This window comes from Macaca nemestrina, chromosome 8, assembly GCF_043159975.1.
Source record: "Macaca nemestrina isolate mMacNem1 chromosome 8, mMacNem.hap1, whole genome shotgun sequence".
NCBI lineage: Eukaryota > Metazoa > Chordata > Mammalia > Primates > Cercopithecidae > Macaca > Macaca nemestrina.
The window spans coordinates 151,644,879-151,663,518 of NC_092132.1; the positions used below are offsets into that span (position 1 = coordinate 151,644,879).

An 18,640-nucleotide genomic window follows, 5' to 3' on the forward strand; every position below is an offset into this window, starting at 1 on the left:
ATACAAAATTGTCTTCACCAGGGGATGCCAGACTAAAACCAAAGCATTGTCTTTCTCTAACTGCATTAATGAATCCCACATCGGAGCTGCCGCCCTTGGTAGAGGATTCCAGCTCCTGTTCTCCTCTGGCTTTGTCTTCCACAATCTTTCTCTGCATTGTTTTTCCATTGCCGCTGACAGTAGATTAATGTTGCTTCTCGAATTGAGGAAAATGTACCCGTATCTATCTTCTGGTCATAGATTGATTTGCTACAAATCCTTTCTCCACAAGTCACGGGAGACTGTGGAGTCCAGGTGTAAATTTCCTCCCATTATTTGAACGTTGAAAACAACAGTACAAAGTTCTACATAAAATATTGCAGAATACCATGAAGTGTCAGATTTTTATTTTATTTTTATGTATAAAAAGAGAATGTAGGATACTTCCAGCAAAATGTATTTTTTAAAGCTATTTTTGGAAAAGGATATAATCCAAGGTGTGGAACGTGTTAAATGCTTTCAAGAGCACAGCGCAAATTAGAGAACAAGAATCAGTGTTCCTCTGTGGGACCACCCTGTGCTCACCAAGAAACAATGCATATTCATCACTGTGCGCTTATACGGTATGAATTAGGCAAAGCACAAGGTGCGTGGGAAGCAGCAGCCTGCAGGCTGAGAGGCTCTGCCATTCCTACATAACTGTGAGTTATCTTTTCTTCTCATTTTGAAGTATTACATATTTGAAAGAAAAATTTCCAAAAACCAAATCTGTCTCTATTTTACGATTTGATTAGAAGCAGGAGTCAGTAGGATTGGGAGTGTAAACCCAATTTCTATTAAAAACAGATCACTAAAGGAAGTTGCTAGATTTTTCTCAACATACTACACACACACACACTTCACAACATATGCTTTAGTAGTAGGTTGGTGCAAAAATTATTGTGTTTTTTGCAATTACAATGGCAAAATACACAAGTACATTTGCATCAGTCTAATACTTTAGTGCGTGGTACCAGTACAAATAGCACATTTAATCCAATAATATTTATTTAGGAACTACTGTTACATTTTTTAAATCTGGTAAATAAAAAGCCAGATGCACAAATTGTGTGCTAGAGAGTTTGAAGAAGAGAGGAAAGATACCCTTACAGGCATTGAGAGGATAGAGGAGTGAGGAATTTCTTCTGACCAGGGAAGTGTGTGAATCAATGACAGTTTTAAGAAGGAGGTAATATTTGAATTTGACCTCAAAAGCAAACCCGGTAATGCAGTAGATTTGAATGCTAATATGTGTAAGGGAGAAAGAAATCTTTCCCTTTCCCATTGCAAGGTTCATACTGACATCCCACAACAAAAGACAGATCAATGAGAGAAAAACCCAAAAGCCCAACACATTTATTTAATCAAAATTTTATATGACATGGGAGCCTTTAGAAATGAAACCCAAAGACCCAGGGAAAGTTGTGCATGTTTATGCTTTGGTTCAATGAAGAAAGGACAACCATGAGGGAACAGGTTTGGACAAACTAGGGTGACTTTAGCAGGGCCTGTGTGTTCAAAGTTCCCCTGGCTTCTGGGTATAGGGCAGGACCCATCTGGAATGAGGGTATTTCAGGCAAGGTTGGTCAGAAAATTCCTTTATGGCCTGCTTTTGGGGAGAAAGGCAAAGGAAGGTCAGAGTGAACTTGCTCCTGCGTTTTCTTAATCTCTAACATGCCATATATTGTGGTACCATGTTGTGAGCCCAGGCAAAGGGGCCCCCAGGTAGTTCTCATACTGGATTTTGTTATGTGGAATGCATGGGTCAATATCGTTGTTACTGTTTTACAGCGATTGGATAAATAAAAATAGTGTTTAGTAAAATGCGGGGCTGATCTTTGGTGGCCTCTGCCTGTAGGGGAGGAGAAGATAATTGTGGAAAATAAGGGGTAGAGGAAGAACGTGGAGAGCATTTTTACAGAAATGTTTTGCCGAGAAGCACTGATGAATTTACAAGAGGACAAGTTGTAATAAATGTGTTTTAGGAATGCTGATTTGAAAGTAGTGTGCTGCAACACAGCTGCGTTCTCGGAGCTGGGTGAGGCAGAGCCCTGAGGGGTCAGCTAGGCTCTTCTAGGCCAGGGGTCTTCGACAGTGATGTGGTGGCAGGAGTTAGGGGAAGGATGAGTTTGAGAAAAGTGGAGGCTGAGCTTCTCGATGTGGGGTCAGCAGTGGGAGGGGGCTTTGAGAACATCTGTGAAGGTATCACCCATCATCAGTCTATTCTGCAAAGCAAGAACCTCTACCCATACCTTGTTCCAGTATTTCTGCACCAAATAGTCATCACTGTGTTGCTTCCTCTCCATAAAATATCTAATTACTCTCTTTACTGATATTTTGTTTTCTTTCTAGTTCTCTGCCTATCCCTTACTCTCTAAATCATGGAACTCTTTATCTGTTACCATAACTTACTTCTGTTTTTGGAGAAACAATGCCTAATTTTTGGTATTTTTGAAAAAAATCCAACGATCTTAAATTATGTTTAATAAAACCAATGCATTGATAACACATATTAATTTTAATTCTTCTGTTCATTAAAGATCTTTCAGAAGTAGTTCATTGGAGCCTTCTCCCTGAATTCCTTCTCCCCAAATAAACTGCATTTGAGAAATATTTGTCGTAACTCAGAGAAATGAATGATTTATTTCCTCTTTTTGTGCCCCGAAGTCACCAACTTTTACTATATATATTAGGACATTAAAATTGAACTATTTTGGTTTCTATTTCAGCTGAGAAATACAGACATGCAATATTTGTAAAGATGCGAGATTGCTTCTAACCTAGTCTCTCCTCCATATTTTAGGTACAAAGGGTCAGGAAAGTTAAATCACGAGACCATTACTGGTGTCAGTGGCAGATCCACCTCAAGAAGGAGATACTTAAGAAGCTCTCAGAGACAGATAGGCCACTTCTGGATCCACTGAAGTCCGAGTCATGCCTGAGAAACACAGGTAAGTGTTTGGTTTTCCTGCCACCAGCGCTGATGGCTCAGTAAAGATACGGCGGCTAGAGTCAAAATTATACTATGATTAACGTCCAGCATGGGATCCCATAATAATAATATGATTATGGGAGACCACTCTGAACTCTCCCAAGTTTGTGGGGCAGCAAGAAGAGAGCAACAGGGAAGGTTGTGAGCAACAGAGACTGGGCACCTGCCACTGTCAGCAGGATAGGAAAGAGCCTAAGTAAGGGGAAGGAAAGAACAGGGTCCATCTTTGAGGAACTCAGCGGCACAGGGGCAGACTCCATGTGACCTCTCCTTCCAGAGGTCATGATGGGGTAAAACCTGCAGATGTGAGGCAGGGAGGAAAAGCAAAGCCATGAAAAATGGGGAGAGTGGGCAAAATGAGAGGGAAAACCTGCACCCTCCAAGGCTCGCTCCAACTGCACTCCTGAGAGTCAGGAATTGGGGTCATGATGAAGGGAGTTTAAGAATCCAACATCTTCGGTTAGACAGCGCCCTGGACATATAAAAGAGATTTATTTATGCCCTGGAAATGATGGGAGTCATTAAAGAACAGGCTTTACCGGAACAATTTTAAAGAGGTAAGAAGAGACAAAAATCAAGTTTGATGATTTCATCCCTTGAATCTTGCTTGATTACAGTTGAAATTACTTAGTAATAATTTGGTAAGGTTTGTATTATTAAATGTAATGCAATATGCTGCATAACATGTTTAAATTTGCTTTTCTATGAACTCATTATTTAAATATAAATGAATAAACTGAGACCAGCAAATTTCTACCCCAGGTTGTAAGATTCTCAGGGAGAATCACTGTAGTAACTGCCATCTGAGTTTAGCAGGAAGTCTTCACTCACCTTGGCTCAGGTAAAAGGAGATCTGACTTTTAAGAAAAAGGCAGAAAATAATAGTGAAATGGATGATCTTATCTCCTGGAGTTTTTTTGTTTATTAAAGTCAGAAAAGCAGGTATAAATTTTATGCTTGTTTCTAGCTACAGAAAATGAGTCCGGTGACTTTATACAGGTGTGTGCCACATGTATTTACTTTTCTTTCTGAGGCAGGGTCTCACCCTGTTGCCCAGGATAGAGTGCAGTGGCGTGATTACAGCTCACTGCAGCCTGGAGCTCCTGGGCTCAAGCAATCCTCCTGCCTCAGCCCCCCATTACAGGCGTGAGCCATTGCATCCAGCCTGTATTTGCTTTTTATCAGCTGACAAGCAACTAAAAAACAGGCCAAGATTATTTTGTTTAATTTTAGAAGAGTGGTGTATTCATGGAATTGTTTATAATTCAAGAGAAAATGCTAAGCTGTCATCATTTAAATGTATGTATCCAAATGTAAACACATGTAAGATAAACATGTTTGTATTTGTCAGAAATTGTAAACAGAGGTTTTAAAATCAAATGGGAAGAAACTGTGTTTCAGGAAACTAATATTGCACAGAGATTGTGGGGATTAGCACATCTGTGTTTGTTTCGTTGTGACAATTAATGGCAAATAGTTTCAGCGTAAATTTTCAAACTTTTGGCTTCTTCTTTTGGCAGATATTGTGAGATGAACTATGTGGGATATTACATGTTCACACGTGTAACACACTGACAAATGTATAGAAATATTAGACAAGGGAAACACTATTCTATGCAAAACACTCTTTGATATGGCTTGGATCTGTGTCCTCAACCAAATCTTGTTTTAAATGGTAATCCCCAAGTTTAGAGGTGGGGCCTGCTGGGAGGTGATTGGATCTTGGGGGCGGTTTCTAGTGGTTTAGCCCCATCTGACTAGTGTTGGTCTCATGATAGAGTTCTCAAGAAATCTGGGTGTTTAAAAGTGTGCCTTCTCCTTCTGCCATGATTGTAAGTTTCTTGAGGCCTCCCCAGTCATGCTTCCTGTACAACCCACAGAACTGTGAGCGAATTAAGCCTCTTTTCTTTATAAATTACCCAGTCTCGGGTATTACTTTATAGCAGTGTGAGACCAGACTAATATACTCCTTGAAAAGTAATTTGTGTGTTCCTTTGAGAAACTTTGTTTTTTGTTTTTAATAGTGCTTTAAGATGCTTGTTCCTAGTCTTAACCTAAATCTCATTTTTCTTTTCTGTCCTTCAGTTCATTGTGAGACAGGGAACAATTGGTAAGTGTATGTTATATAACAGACTATGTATTTTGAAGTAATTATAAGCTAACTCCTGCTTTCCACTCAAATCTAAATAGCTCAATTTTTTTTCTTTTCCCCTAGTTCTCAGGATGTTTATTTTCCAACACTTTAATAAAATCACAGAAATAAATTATTTCCTATTAGCCTAGGGCTTAACGTTTTTTCCCTTAGGCCATAAAGGATTAAATCTATGAATAAGCAAAAATGGTGTCTTTAACAGAGAAAAAAAAAACCTGCCTGTATTTTTCGACATAATTAAGTCAACCTAGATTCTGTTCCAGGTCTCCCACTATGCTCTCTCCAGGATGGGGTCATTTCTAAGGATTCACAGCTCTTGTGGGTCTAAGGCTATATCTGGGGACCAGAACAGCCAGCACAGATATTTTCCTTTACTTCGAACTCCACAAACTGACATGTTCCCTATTTATTAGCTAATAGTTACTTATCCTCTTCCCCATCTTTTAGGTCAACTTTTCAGATACCCTCCTATCAAAGTCTTAGAAATGGTACAGGAGTGCTAGCCAATTGCCCTGTGGGGGGCACTGTGTGCATGTTTTATGTAAATGTGAATAAAATTTGCTCTCTGTTCAGTATCATCTACTTTGCAGCATGCCATGATAAAGCTAAGATTTTGAAAGCTAAAATTTTACAAAAATATTTGTATACAAAATGAAAAGGATACAATAAGTTTCATTAAATCTAGTTTCACAGACTCTACCAGAATTTTCACTGTAGCAGAAGTCAAATTTAGTAGAATTTTCTCGTTTGTATACACATAAATACAATAGCTAGAATAAAGTTTGGTTGGACTTCATGAAGGGAAAAGAAATGGTGGAGAAAGGTTGAATAGATATTTTGTAATTAGGACTGTATGTAGTTCATTTTACTGGTTTGTATACCAAAAAATTATAATAACAGTAGGAGTTCACCAAAACCTATTACGTTGGATAACAGTAGCTGTCTTCAGGTTTTCTTTTTTATGTAACTGGCCTCATCTCTTAAGCAATATGATGAAATGACTGTTCTCTGTCCTGACCCCACTGGGAGTGCAAGATCATGGTGCCCCTGCTCGTTGGATTTGAGCTGTGCAAACCTGTCTGGTTTTAGTTTCATGATCCTTTTTATTCAGTCCCCATCATGCATTCTGTAAATTGTTTAGAAAGTTTTAAGCAATTTATTTCTGCGAAAACCTTTTCTATCTGTTATGCAACATATTCTCTGTCACTGTGAATTCTTGGAGCTTCTTCTTCCTAACCACAGCAGGCTGTCCTAGAGTTTTCTGTCAGTTTCTGCATTTGGAAAAGCCTTTGATATTTTGACCCAAGAAACGGAAAATGCGATCATGACCCATGCAAAACCGTAACACATACTCAGAATTAAGCAATAGAGAGCTTAAATCAAACACTGCATGTTCTCACTTATAAGTGGGAGCTGAGCAATGAGAACATATGGACACAGGGTGGGTAACAACACCCACTGGGGCCTGTCTGGGGATGAGGTGGGGGAAGGGAGAACATCAGGAAAAATAGCTAATGCATGCTGGACGTAATACCTAGATGATAGGTTGATAGGTGCAGCAAACCACCATGGCACACGTTTACCTATGTAACAAACCTGCACTTCCCGCACGTGTACCTCAGAATTGAAATTAAAATTATAGAAACTCTTTAAAAAAAAAAAAAACCACGTTATGCCCAATATATTAGCCTATTTTCAAACCACTGATAAAGACATACCCAAGACTGGGCAATTTACGAAAGAAAGAGGTTTATTTGGATATAGAGTTCCACATGCCTAGGGAACCTCACAATCGTGGCAGAAGGCAAGGAGGAGCAAGTCACATCTTACATAGATGGCAGTAGGCAAAGAGAGAGAGTGAGAGCCAAGCAAACAGGTTTCCCCTTATGAAACCAACAGATCTCATGAGACTTATTCACTACCATGAGGACAGTATGGGGGTAAACCACCCCCGTGATTCAGTTATCTCCCACCAGGACCCTCTCACAACACGTGGGAATTATGGGAGTACAATTCAAGATGAGATTTGGGTGGGGACACAGCCAAACCATATCACCCAGTGTTCTTCACACCAGTGGGGCAGAAAGCATTTGTGGCTATTTGCACCCAAGGCAGTACCTCAGCAGGTTCCATTTCCTGCACGGTATATTAATCTGCAAAGCACAGGCGGCAGGAGTGGACATCCCTGTGAATACTGTCGCCTTTCTCTTGTCTTTGCAAGTGCACACTAACCTCCATTCTTACATTAGAACTTGAAATCTGATCCTTAAAACTTAGTGTGGTAACTAGTAAGTATAAATTACAAATGAGCTACTCACTTCAGTCACTTAAACCGACCATTGGGCAATCTCAGTGCATCATGAGTCCGGGCTAAGATTTACTGGATATTACATTTGATGTATACTAGGCATTCCTCTGAATATTATACACTCACTACCACTTAATCTCCAAAAATACTTACAGCCAATACCATTATTATCTCTATTGCCTCGTACGGTTGTTGTGGGAGTTAACTGAGATTACATTTGCAAAACAGCACAAGTGAACACTCTATAAGTGTTTGGCTTTGTTACAATATTAGTAGTAGTAGTACTAGTAATTTTTTTTAAGTGTAAGATCTATTTACAAAAGTTTGAAACTATCTTTAAATGACCAACTGAGAAGTATTTTGAAAAGGTGGAGAAGCCAGGGATAAGCACAGTGTTTTGTTATTAAACATCCTGGGGAGACATCTGAGCAACATAATGAAACATCGTTGGACGGCTGTGCCTAAGACAACATGGACATGCGGATTGTAAATATTTTGGTTAAATTTTTCTAGTACCAGCTGTGTGACTTTAGACCACAACTCTCTAGGGTAACTCTATCAACAGCATTATTTTATGAATTTGGAAACTAAAATTCAGAGGGGTGGGATGGAGCTAGAATCTTCACCTCATCACGTCTGATGCATGCATCTTCGATATCTAGAATAATACTAGAATTATATGTATACTCAAGGAAATCCTTAAAATTCAAACTTTCCATTTTAAGAAGTAAAGAAATATATTGACAGCATTTCTAAAAGTAGCAGTGGTTGTGACGGACCATTTATTATGCCAAGCAAACAGAAAATATATTTGGATTTTATGTGTATTCTTTCTCCCCATAATTCAATGCATACCCAATTTTATTAGTTTGCTGGGGCTGCTGTAACAAATTACCACAAACTGGGTATTTTAAAACAACAGAAATTTATTCTTTCACATTTCAGGGAGGCCAGAAGTCTGAAATCAAGTTGTCAGCAGGACTGGTTCCTTCTGGAAGCCCCGAAGCAGCACCTGCTCAGGCGTCTGTCCCACCTCTGGGGGAAATCCTGGCTGTTCCCTGGCTGTTAGAGGCATCCCCCATGACCTCTGCCTCCATCCTCCCACCACCTTCAGTGTGACTCATGTCCCTTTTCTTTGCTTATAGGACATCAGTCATTGGATTTAGCTGTCCATCCTAAATCCAAGTTACCTCTTCTCAAGGGTCCTTAACATAATTACGTCTGGAAATACTCAGTTTCCAAATAAGGTTACCTTCCCTGGTTCCAGCTGGACATGAATTTTGGGCAGATACCTTTTTTTTTTGTTTGTTTGATATGGAGTTTTGCTCCTATTGCCCAGGCTGGAGTTCAATGGCACGATCTTGGCTCACTGCAACCTCCATCTCCCAGGTTCAAGCGATTCTCCTGTCTCAGCCTCTTAAGTAGCTGAGATTACAGGAATCCGCCACCATGCCCGGATGATTTTTGTATTTTTAGTAGAGACAGGGTTTCACCGTGTTAGCCAGGCTGGTCTCGAACTCCTGACTTCGTGGTCTGCCTGCCTTGGACTCCCAAAGTGCAGGGATTACAGGCATGAGCCACCGCACCAGGCCTGGGCAGATACCATTTAATCCATTATATCAGTCATCACTTCTTCAAGAAATGAGACAAATTGCTTTCCTGTTTTCTATCTGAGTCATTACATGAAGCAAATTATTATATATGTTCTATGGAATTGTAAAAGCTTAATATATGTTTTCATGGTTTTTCAATCTGTGAAAGCATGTTATTTTCACAATTTTAATTATAAAGTGTAGAATATTATGTAGTGAATAACCATGTATTCATCACACAGATTAGACAGTTTCCAACATTTCTTTCTCAGATTTCTTTCTGAGAAAAAAATCTGAGAAAAAGGTTAATAAAACATCACAATACAACTAGAGGCTGATTGCACCCACATACCTGTGTTTGATCTGACAGCTGGGACATGTCATTCTCATGTTTATGTCCACAATCTTGTACTCCAGGTTTGCTTTGTATGTGTACGTTGGTGTTTTATTTCTACACTAATGGCCTCATGGTGTATGTAGAATTTTGTACTTTGCTATATTCAACATGATGATTTTGTGATTTCTACAAACTGAAATTATGCATGCTAATTTATTTATTGAAACTGTTCCAAAATACTAAACGTTATGAATGAATCACAATTTATCCATTTTGTCAATCTGGTGAAATATTAGGGTTTTCTGGCGACTGAACCAAATGCTACCACAAACATCAGTGTTCAGGACTCCATGTCAATGTGTCACTTAGGACTCATACCTGAAAATAGAAATCTGTGTATTGACAGTGTACATCTTCACATCTTTAAATACTGCCAAGTTGATTTCCAAAGACGTTGTAACAGGTTACATTCTATTAATAGTTTCTAAAAACAGTCTCTCCTCACATGATTGCCAGCATTTAGTATTTTCAGGGAAAATTTATATTCTGCCCATTTGTTGGCTCTAAAATGGTGTGTCATTGACATTTTGATTTACAGTTTTCTGACTCCTAAGGAGATTCTTATCTTTTTACATAATTCATTGCATATCATTTTGCTGAATTGTAAGATATGTTCTCATGCAATTCTATTTAAATTTATAAAATCCTGTAACCGCTGTCTGAATTACTTTTTTTTTTTTTCGAGACTGAGTCTCACCCTGTCACCCAGGCTGGAGTGCAATGGCGGGATCTCGGCTCATTGCAACCTCTGTCTTTCAGGTTCAAGTAATTCTCCTGCCTCAGCCTCCTGAGTAGCTGGGACCACAGGTGTCCGCCACCATGCCCAGTTAAGTTTTGTATTTTTAGTAGAGATGGGGTTTTGCCATGTTGGCCAGGCTGCTCTCAAACTCCTGGCCTCAAGCAATCCACCCACCTCGGCCTCCCGAAGTGTTGGGATTACAGGCTCGAGCCCCTGCGCCCGGCCTGACTTACTTTTGGCGTTCCTTCCTACCGATGTTGTAAATCAGTATAGTTAAATTTATCCATTTTTCCTTAAACTTTAAATTGTATCTTATTTAAAACAATCCATCTATATCAAAACTTTTAAATGTTTCTATATTTTCAAAAAAAATCTAAGTTATACTATTTCTATGTATTTGTAATCACCTTCTTACAGTTTTTTGTGTACTGTGTAAAATAAACACCCAATTTTATCTTTCAATTTTTTTGAAGAGTTAGTGATTCATCTCAGCAGAGTCACAAAATATTCCATCTTTTCTAGATGTAAAAAGAAATATAAAAGGGTCTGTTCTTATATTGTTTTATTGTTTTTTGCATATATTTCTCTCATTAATTTTTATTAATTCCTAAAACTTTTTATTAATAATTTCATTTTTCTTAGTGTACAGTCTCTATCCTTATTCTTCATTTTCAAGTTAGTACCAAATATTCTTGGTCATTTATGCTTCCTTGTGAAGATTAACTATTAATCTTATTATTATGTCCCTGAAAAATAGTCAGCTGTGCTTTCAAACAGAATTGCTTGGAATGTTTGAATTAATTTGAGGAGCATTTATTATATTTTCTTTTTCTTTTCTAGATGCAGGAAAAGTCTCCTAATACATTCAGAATTGATGTCTAATCCCCCATAAAATACATAGTTTCCAACATAAAAGTCATGTACATCTTTTGTTAGAATTTTCTTAGGTGGTTCTGACTTTATTGTGAATGGAGTCTTTGTTTTGATAACCACCAATTTAAACTGGCTTTTTATGGAGGGTAGAGACACTATTGTTTTTGCACTCTTATCCAATTTTACTGAACTCCCAATTAAAGTTTAATAATTAGTCTGAACAAATTCTCTTGGATGTCCTGTGTAGTCAGTCAGTCCTTGAGCAGGCTCACATGCTTCTACAGGAGGACGGCTTCCCCGCGGGACAGGGAGCAGACAGCGGGAAGAATAATAATCTGGAAAGAAGGAATATTTGTAACACGCAGGGGTGCTCGGAAGGCAGTGATCTTACATGTTTCTTCAACAACAATTCCAAATGTTGTGAGACAACTCTCCACGGGTCTTTGCATTTCTGCCAACACGGCATGCAGACGCAAGGGCAGCTTTTGGTCCGGAATCTCTTCCAAAGGATGTTTGTAGAGTGATTTACCTTAAAAGACAGAAGACATGTAGTCATGCCCAGGCCAGAGGTCTGGCTTGTTTGCTGACTACTGTGTAACACAGATAATCTGTGCATCTGGAACACATGTCAGGACAGTTCTGCTTCCATCGCGTAAGTGTGGGGGCTTCTAAGCTTGCAATTCTCTGTATTTTTAATCAACTTCTCACAGTTTTTTGTGTGCTGTGTAAAATAAAATCCCAATTTTATCTTTTTATTTTTTTTGAAAAGTTAGTAATTCACCTCAGCAGAGTCACAAAATATTCCATCTTTTCTAAATGTAGAAAGAAATATAAATGGGTCTGTTATTATATTGTTTTATTTGCATTTTTTGCATATAGTAATGCCTTTGCATTAAATTTTATTAATTCCTAAAACTTCTTATTAATAATTTCATTTTTCTTAATGCACAATCTCTGGCCTTATTCTTCAGCAGTGATGCAAACCCACTTCACACGCGACGCTGTGACATTGCAAACATGAAGCTGACGCTGATTGCTCAATGGTGCGGAATGCCTGCCCAGGAGCCGCCAGCACCATGGAACTGGAAGGCTAACTCATCAACTTGTGAGCATGGTAAAATCTCAGGCCCTTCAGAGATCTTGACAAGAATCCACCCCCCCGCCCGGGAGCTGTAGAACTATATCGATAGAACCCGGACCACCTAAAGTTGTATTTCTGGTGAGTAAAATATAGTTAAGGTATTGAACATCTTAGTCATGGCAACTCCAAGGAACATTGAAATTCTGTTTGTCAGTGTGTGTAATCAGAGATGAAAACAAAATGGAATGACCAATTTAGGGGACTTCCAATGGCTTCCTCATCATTATTAGTCGTTATTGATGCTTTCTAGTCCTGATTGCTTTTCAAGCTGTAGATTATTGCTGGAATTAAAGCTACTTTGCTGGAAGGTATTTAGCTATTTGAACTACCTGGGGTTGTTGTTGACTATTTAAAATAAGTGTTTCTTAGTATCAGTGATCCGTTTTGAGCTACAGAGATTCTCTTTATACCAGGAAACTGTCTTTGTTATTTCTACGATGTTTTGTAAAATTTTCTTTAGGAATAAAACTGACCCAGATTCTAGACCGTTCTTTCAGCTGTTTATGGGCTGTGCTCTAATCAGTGTCCTTTGCTTTTTATTCTAGACTCTCATCTCATGTTTGTAATCACCAGAACTTTTATACTTTACTAAATTGGTGGCTTTGTTTGTTAATCCTTCTTATGCTGATTTCAATACCATTACTTGTAATTTTGATTTCTTACCAAGCTGTTTTTAATTTTGCCTGAATCTTACTCAGCTAAGTCCTTTTATCTCAGCCCATTGACATTTTTCCTATTCACAAATACATGTTTTCTTAAATGTTACTGAAAATACAATATAGAAACTTTCTAAAGGTTTTTTAAAAATTTCCCCAACAGTAAATCTATTTTTTGACACAAAGGCATAAAAATGATACAATTGACTCTGGGGACTTGGGGAAAAGAATGGGAAGGAGGTGCGGGATCAAAGACCTTAGGGTGCAGTGTATACTGCTTGAGTGATGGGTGCACCAAAATCTCACAAACCACCACTAAAGAGCTAACTCATGTAACCAAATACCATCTGCACCCCAATAACTTATGGAAAAGTAAAATAAAAAATAAAAATTTATGAAAAGAAATAAATAAAATAAAGTAAAAATATAGCAGGGTTCATATTATTTTTTCTTCATACTGTAGACTCTTTTCATCACTCCGACATTGGGAGCTTTTGTCATAGCTTCGAACAAAAGAACTCAATAAAAGCCAAGTATTTTCAAAATCTATTGTGGTCGACTTATTCTTTGATCTCCTCTCTGCACAGGCTGTTAAGAAGAAACCTCGCTTTTACATTTTAATCTGGTATTGACTGATGTAAAGTTACATTACCAATTCAGTGATCCAAAACTTACTCAAGGGCACATGGGCACTCTTGGAATAATGACCCTTTTTCTCTCTCATCCATGGGCCAGAAATCTGTTTCCAACATGGAGCTTTCATGTCCATTTTAGATTTTGCAGCAAACACCTCCTAGATGTTCTGATTTTGCTTCTGTGCCTACTGCTTTGTGGAGTATCTTTTCCACCCAGTGAGCTCTGACCGTGTCGTGGTGTAGGATTCTGATCACCAGGTGGGGTTCTCACCCAGTGACTCCACAAATTACTGTGATGACCCAGGAGCAAAGGGCTTGCACAGAGTCTGCTCTTCAGCGACCTCCTTGTCTTGTTTGCATTCTCACCCTCACCTCTCCAAGTTCAGGGCTCTTAACGTGGTCCTGTGGCACTCCCCACACATTTTTCATGAATGTGTGTCTTTCTCAGGGTGGGGCTCGGGAGAAGGTGGTTGAGGCTGAGAGTAGCCTGGTCCTGCCATCACTATGCATGGAAAGTTGTGACTACGTTCCAGTTTCTGACAAAGGAGACTCACTCCCCTTTTCCCAGCCTTAGTGCCGCTGGTCTCACTTGCATAGTCTTCGTTTTCCCCATGTGATTCTTAGAATTTATTTTTTTTGAGACAGAGTCTCACTCTGTTGCCCAGGCTGGAGTGCAGTGGCATGATCTTGGCTCACTGCAACTTCCGATCCGGGGTTCAAGCGATTTTCCTGCCTCAGCCTCCCGAGTAGCTGCTATTACAGACGCACACCACCACGCCCAGCTAATTTTTGTATTTTTAGTAGAGACAGGGTTTCGCCATGTGGCCAGGCTGGTCTCAAACTCCTGACCTCATGATCCACCTGCTTCGGCCTCCCAAAGTGCTGGGATTACAGGTGTGAGCCACTGTGCCCAGCCCTTAGAATGTTTTAAATGCATGTACTTCCACTGTCGTCTACTTCCCTGTATGAGGGAAAGCCTTGAGATAGAACTTATTCTCCCGTTTGTCTACCAGGGCTTTTATTTTACAAATCTGTTAAAATTAACTGGGAGTTTCACATGAGAAAAGTAAGATATGGACTGACGTGTAGTGAATACAGTGTGGTGGCTGGAAGAAAGGCTATGGATTCACAAATATTCGGAATGCAAGTCCAGGCCTGATACTTGCGACCTTAGGCAAGGAAGATAATTGATCTCTCTGAAGTTATAATTTGCACAAATTTGAGACGATAATTAATAACATAAAAAGCAACTATGTCGTAGCTACTGCTCTGTATATACAGTTTTTTGATACTTTTATCTATTCATTAATTTTAAAATATCTGTTGAGTGCTTGTCATTGCTAGCATTGTGATAAATAATAACTTGGTTTTGGAATCCAGTAGCAGTTAAAGACAGGAAATGATCATTAATTTATCCTATGTTACTTGAAAGCTTTTCATAGGAACTATACATTTTCAAGACAAGTAGAAAACAGGATTCTGGCAATCTGTTAGGACAATAGACTTTCACGATAAGTAAGTTTACTTAAGCCAAGTAAATGTGCAAATTGATAATAAAATGCTTAGCATCATTCTCCATCACATTCATCATGAATCTTTTGGCAATGAAAAAAAAAGCATTCTTTTTTTTAATGAAAATTTAAGGTAGTGAATCCACAAACCACAGCTCTTCATTTTTAAACTAGTAAAAGATACATACATAGGTTTGATGATGGTTTTCTGTGCATATAAACCTCAGGGAAAAAATCCATACCTAAAAAACTAAGGAGAAGATAATCTAAAGGAATGATTCGTATGTTACTCCCAAACTGCTTTCATACAGACAAGAATATAGGAATAAAGATGTGTAGGATCTCATAAAATATAATTGGCTGTAGTTTAACTCTCTTATTCTATGAATGTGGATGATCTAAATCTAACTTTCGCCCTTTTCGCCTTACCATTTGGTAGAAATAATATTATGTCCCTAAAATAACTTATAATTTGAAGAATCATAACAAATATTCTTGCAACATCAAATTTTCTTATATTGGGGAATCAACGGTGCTGTTTTGTTTGTTGAGCTTTGAGCTGTGCCGTTAAGTTGCTAATGATATGTTTGGATTACTACTGAGCACAGCAATTGGATACACAACATATGCGAAGGAGGTTGTGTCTCGTGGCTGTGTCAGCTGTAATTATAATAGATGGCAGGGAGGAAGACCAACTACGCAGCAATCTGGATGTGCAGCAGATTTCAACCAGTAATTTACAGATTGCTACGTGAAATTATTACAGATTACCAGGAACTGAAAGCCACTGATGAATGTCTTTCCTAGGGTAGATGCACATAATTGTTATTGGGCTGATATTTTAAATGTGTATACTTATACTTCTTTAATCTTCTTAAATAAATTGAGATTGCAAAGTGCTTAGGACAGCACTTGGCACAAAGTAAATGTCATACTGGTGTTTACTAAGTAACCATGTGAATAAACGAATGAGCTTTACCTAATAATCTTTCAATAAAACAAGGAGTTGCTCAGTGACAGTTATATGGAGAAAAATGCATAATGGCTTCCTACGTAAGTCTAGCACTCATGAATAAGTGTGCTTAGATGTTAAGAATCATGTCATTCAGATACTCACAGGGTACTTCTTTTTTTTTTTTTCCAGACAGTCCCACTCTGTCACCCAGGCTGGAGTACATGGAATACAGTGGCACAATCTCAGCTCACTGCAACCTCCGCCTCTCGGATTCAAGTGATTCTCCCAAGTAGCTGGAATTACAGGCACGCGCCACCATGGCCGGCTAGTTTTTGTATTTTTAGTAGAGACACGATTTCGCCATGTTGGTCAGGCTGGTCTCGAACTCCTGACCTCAAGTGATCCACCCGCCTCAGCCTCCCAAATTGCTGAGATTACAGGTGTGAGCCACTGGACCTGGCCCCAAAATGAAAATCTTGTTAGTAAACATAAAACAAATAAGCTAGTCATGAACTAATGTAAGTGATCATATTTTAAAAGAAACAAATAAAATCACATCAATAGAGTATAACACTTGTATAAACATTGGAATAATTGCTTTAATATCAAAGGAAATTCTTTAGTGTTTAAGATAATTTCTCTATAAGGCCATTCATGTTCAAATGTCTTCTAAGAATATTAGAAATTTTGTAAAAAGTGCTTTGTAAAGTTTATTTGAACACTGCACTTTTTTTTTTTTTTTAAACTTATCCTGAGTTTGTTCTTGTTGAATGTACCTTAAGGTTTCTTGGTACTAGTGCATTTAAGCTTTAATATATACACGTATAGGTATATATTTTAAGTGCTTTATAATCTAAAGTTCTTTCAGGCACCTGCCAGTGTTCATTTTTTAAATGAAAATTTTTGCCTCATTAAAAATCAATATTTCAAACAGTCCAGTTTTTGGGGTGGTGACTGGGTGTGGGGATCCTTTAAGGGACTGTGAGGGTCTGGACTGCAGCAGAAGTTATGGGTAGTGAAAGGGCTGCATGAACAAATTTGCTGCCCCAAATGTTGTGATTCATTTTGAGTTAATGTTTTGGGAAGGGTGTAACTTCTGTCTCTAGATTCACATTCTTTGCATGTGGATGTCCGGTTTCTTCAGCACTGTTTTTTTTGAATGGACTATCCCCTTTCCATTGCACTATTTTTGTTCCTTTGTCAAAAACCAGTTGAGTGTATGTGGGTCTCTTTCTGGGCTCTCTAATCTGTTCTACTGACTGATTTGTTTGTTCTTTCTCCAATACCACACTGTCCTGATTATTGCAGCTTTACACTAATTCTGAAGTCCATTCATTTAGTTGATTTTTTCAACAGATTTTTTGTAGTTTTTTTTCATATAGGTATTTTATATATTTTGTTAGTTTTATATCTGAATATTTTATTCTGGGAATGCTAATGTAAATGATATTGTTTTTAATTTCAAATTTTCCTTGTTGAGGAAGTTCTCATGTAAATTCTGAAAACTGAGAAGTAATAGCTAAACATTTAAAATTACATTTACAGGGGAAATTCATTATTAAGAAATTCTTAATATGCATTACTGAACTCAAAAAAAAAAAAAAAAAGAAAAAGAAAAAGATAGTGAGCCAGATGTGGTGGCTCATGCCTGAAATTCCAGCACTTTAGGAGGCTGAGGTAGGCAGATCACTTGAGGTCGGGAGCTGGAGACCAGCCTGGCAAATATGGTGAAATCCCATCTCTACTAAAACTGCAAAACTAGCCAGGACACATGCCTATAATCCCAGCTACCAGGGAGGCTGAGGCATGAGAATTGCTTGGACCCAGGAGGCAGAGGTGGCAGTGAGCTGAGATCGCACTACTGCACTTCAGCCCAGATGACAGAGTGAAACTCTGTCTCAAAAAAAAAAAGAAAGAAAGAAAGAAAGAAAAAACAAAATAAAACTTTTGCTTGAAAACTTTACCAAATCATGCTTTATAATTTCTATCTTAGAATTTTCAAACCAATAAATTATCTTTGATAATTTACTCAGCATACAATGAGGCCATAAATTTAATAAGAGTGAAAAAGAATGATGGGAACTGAAGTTAGCAAATAAGAAAGTTAAGCTTTTTTTCTTTAGAAAAAAATAAATTTTTTATTAGAGATTTCCTAATAGCTAGCTAATCATCTGATAGGAGAGAATTGCTAGTATAATAGTTAACATACCTATGAAAAAAATTTGGATGTCATAAGGTATTTGAACTGAATTAAAAAAAGGAATCATCACACGAATTTACACTGTTAGTAGTTTATCCATCAAATTGAAAATATAAACTATTTCTTCAATGAAATACAATGCACAGCATTGCCTTTAACCTCAACTTAAATGAATAGAAAACAATAAATTGTTATTATAGATCTCCTAATAGCTAGCTAATCATCTGATAGGAGAGATTTGCTAGTATACTGGTTAAGATACCCGTGGAAAAAATATGGATGTCATAATGTATTTGAACTGAATATAAGAAGGAATCGTTGCACAAATTTACACTGTTAGTAGTTTGTCAAATTGAAAATATAAAATATTTATTCAATGAAATACAATGCACAGTATTGCCTTTACCCTCAGCTTAAATGTATAGATTTTAGCAATTTGTTTTAATTATATGAACCTTGTATTTTTGCTTG

General features: G+C 37.9%; 1 long non-coding RNA gene across 1 annotated transcript in view; it reads right to left on the reverse strand.

Annotated features, from left to right (window-relative positions):
• Window positions 1-10,997: 10,997 nt before the first annotated feature.
• The window catches only part of LOC139355949 (uncharacterized), a 36,833-nt gene continuing 29,190 nt past the window's right edge, over window positions 10,998-18,640 (reverse strand). Inside the window, exon 4 of the long non-coding RNA XR_011607307.1 lies at window positions 10,998-11,600. This is a non-coding gene — a long non-coding RNA (uncharacterized lncRNA). The remainder of the gene's footprint in view (window positions 11,601-18,640) is intronic.